We start from the raw sequence: 4,064 nt of genomic DNA, 5'->3' as shown, positions 1-4,064 counted from the left end.
GTTTCCTGTGACTAGTGATATGCATTTTTTTCATCGCAAGTTGTCGTCTATGCTATAGTGATTTAAGATGGTGCAAAGGGTTCGGGTTGTATCTTTCACATGAAAGAATGGTTGTTCTTTTTCTATGATACCAACCATTGGATCGTGCATTGCACAGATCTCCTAGCATGTTGAACTCTTTCTTTCTTCTGCCTGTATGGATCTCATGGTAGCTATTGTGCAATCCTTCTTTCGCTCTAAAGGTACAACCCGATGGTATGTACCTCTGTTAGTCTATCTACAGCTCACTTCCACTTTCCATCCGGACGTGTTGGTCCCGTATCAAGATTTCCCTTGCCTCCCTCCGGCGTCTCTTCCCCTAACCCGATTCGCCTTCCCATTTGTTGCCCTCCCTCTGTCGTCATGCTTCTACGCTTTAGGAATGATCACTTCGAGCTCTCGCTTCCGTTACTTGCAGATGACTGCGTGCCGTTTATCAAACCTGCGGTGGACAACTGCCGTCGCTACCGTCAGCCCATAGAGGACTATGCTGAAGCATCAGGGCAGCAAGTTAACGTAGAGAAGTCAATGTTCTGGTACATGGATTCTTCCTGCATAATGGTGCTTCGCCGCCCACAAATCCTCCAAATCTATTTTATAGAGTTCGGAGCAATCTGGTGTGGAACATATTTTGTTACATCCTGAACCTATCATCTAGTTTAATCACCTGACATGGCTGCATAAATTTTAGAATGATGCCCGGGAGATGTAAGGTCTATAGATTATATAAAATTTTTGATAAAATTAAAATTTATTTAAAATAATAAATGATGAAATATGTCAACTAAATAGATTTATCTCAATTATTCAAATGATCGTTGATATCAGAAATTGAATTAACTAATGAACTAATAACTTTAATATTTGAACTTCACGTCCAATCCGATCAATGCTACGTGTCTTGCAAATTTGAAAGGAAAGAAAAAATTAAAGTTGTGAGCTTTATAGCTTAGTAAGAATCTCATCACACATATACTAATATAATAATATAATTCAAAAATAATGAATAAACAATAGCAAAAAAATCATAAATATGTCAACTAAATTGATTTATCATCCGTTACAATTATTCAAATATTTATTGATATTAAAAATTGAATTAACTAATGAACTAATAACTTCGCTATTTGAACTTCACGTCCAATCCGATCAATGCTACGTGTCTTGCAAATTTGAAAAGAAAGAAAAAATTGGAGTTGTGAGCTTTACAGCCTAGTAAGAATCTCATCACATATACACTAATATAATAATATAATTCAAAAATAATGAATAAACAGTAGCAAAAAAAAATTATAAATTTCGAAATCTCGTATCAAATATCCAATATAACTGAACAGTTATATAAACATATATCACAAATCATATATTATCAAAAATCCATCATATATATCATATATAAGTTCATACAATTTATCATTTATATTTTATTAATATATTTCAAATCAATCATTGTCTTTCAATTTGGACTAATTATAGTCATGCTTTGGCTTATGACTGGCAAATCATAAATCATACTTTAGTTCGTGGTAGCAAACCATAACAACCACACTTCGATCTGTGGTTCAGCCTGCAGTGATATATCAGGATGTCATGATTTGGTCCACGACAGGTAATCCAGGATATCATGATTCGGTCTATGACCAGCAATCTACATTATGACTAGTCCAAATTATCTTATACAATAAACAAAATATACAATGATTTCATACTATGCTTTTTCTATTTTTTGGTAATTACACAATGATTTCATAATACAGGATATCATACTATGCTTCTTCTTCAATTCCAAAATATTCGATATTTCATTCTCAAAAATCAAAAAAATCAACATGTGATATATATATATATATATATATATATATATATATATATATATATATATATATATATATATATATATATATATATATAAAATAAAGAATCATATATTCAAATAAAATCAAAAGCATCATGTATAGTACAAAAATATACATACAAATGATCATGCAAAAAAATTCTTACATCTATCGATTTCAGACTCAAGTACAATAATCGATCAACTCCTTGATCCACAAACTCAAGATCAAAATATTTTGCTCGATATCTTGTCCAGATAATTGTACCTCCACATAATCAAGGTCAATCATAGACGATCATGAATGAAAAAAATTATGAAAAATATTTAAATATTATAGATCTAAAACCTCTTCTAGGGTCATCCGATTGATTTAAGTTTATTTAGATATCTGAATCCTTACTAGTCCACAGGATTTTTAGAGAGAAAAAACTATGAAGAGAGAGAAAATTATAGAGAAAAAAAATAGAGAGAAACTTATAGAGAGAGAAGTGGAAAGAGAGAGAAATGTGAGGGGAAGAGAGAGAAACTCTCTTTTTTTTTTTCTTTTTTCTCTTATGTTTTCTTTCCTCTTCTTTTGTTTCTTTTTTCTATCCTATTCTTCCCTTTCTCTCATTTTTTCTTTCTTTTTTTTCCTTAGAAACAGGGGGAGGGAGATAAGGCTATAGCCCCCCCCTCCCTCGCGTGGCGACCCTCGACGATAGTGGATCCTAGCGGCTTCAACCCTCGATAGCCCCAATATGGCTGATAATAGCTGTGGGCACGGTGGAAAAAGAGAAGAAGACGAGAACAAGGGAAGGCCCTATTCACCATAAAATCTGGTGATCTCCATTAGCAATTGGACGATTAAATCCATTAACAGTAGTTGAGGGACTAAGAAAGAGAGAAGAAGAGGATTTAGAGGCCTTTATCTTATCTCTGGTGAAGTATTCGATGATGGCTCACTGAGAGTCTTTGAAAGAAAAAAAAAATCAGAAACTCTTCATTGGATTCTCATCGATGTTGCCGGGATTTTGGAGGGGTGAGATGACTAGAGGAAGGAGGGGGTTTTATAGACCCCTTGCTGCAGTCTAATCATCTTTTGAAGTTCATCTTTCGAAGGGATCAGGGGGAAGAAGCGAACTCCGCTTCTTCTCCCATTAGGAGTTCTCTTCTTCGTTCCTTGTTTTTTTTACGTTGCTTTAAAAATCATATAGAGATCTTTTTGGGCTTGATCCAAATTGCTGAGCTATTACGTTCTTTTCTTCTTAAAAATAATTTTATCCTCGAAATTGACATATCCAAAGCTTAGACTTAAGGGTGCATGATCCTTATATTTTCTTCAAGCTCCTAAATAGCCTCTTTCACTCGAAAAAAATTCCAATCCTCTATCATAACACCCTCCAAATTAGAACTGATATTTTCTATCAAATTTAAATGACTTAAACCACCACCCTTTCGCTACATACTCTGATATAAACCCACTAAATTTTTTGGAATCTGCTAAATAAATTTCGAGCCAACAAGATCAAAAATTTATCGATGCCTCAAATTATAGTTGGAGATAAAAATTATGCATCAAAAGCCTACCCTGTAGGTCACTTCTGCTACAAACCCAAGCAATCAAAATCTTAAGTTTTGATACTACTTATATCACAGTCCCTAATGATCTTAAATCTAAGCTCTGATAATATTTTTGTCATGCTTTAAACCCGTCAGCTGGTATGGTTACATGACGGCCTCATGAATCCTAGAGCAATATCCCAGAGATCATCAAACATGTAGATTGTATAAAACCTCCAATAAAATCAAAATTTATTTAAAATAATAAATGACCAAATATATCAACTAAATTGATTTATCATAGTCAAATAAATTTATTCAATTATAATTATTCAAATATCCATCGATATCAGAAATTGAACTAATGAACTAATAACTTCAATACTCAAACTTCATACCCAATCCAATCAATGCTATGTGTCCTGCAACTCTAAAAGAAAAGAAAAAATTAGGGTTGTTAGCTTTACAGCCTAATAAGAATCCCATCACACATACACTAATATAATAATATAATTTAAAAATATTAAATAAGTATTATCAAAGAAAAATTATAAGCCACAAAATGTCATGTCAGGTATCAAATATAATTCAACATTTATATAAACATATATCATGAAGCATGTATTATCATAAATTCATCATAAATATC

Source organism: Elaeis guineensis, chromosome 11 (assembly GCF_000442705.2).
Source record: "Elaeis guineensis isolate ETL-2024a chromosome 11, EG11, whole genome shotgun sequence".
Classification (NCBI taxonomy): domain Eukaryota; kingdom Viridiplantae; phylum Streptophyta; class Magnoliopsida; order Arecales; family Arecaceae; genus Elaeis; species Elaeis guineensis.
The sequence above is the reverse complement of the archived record's forward strand: the minus strand, read 5'-3'. Positions refer to the sequence as shown.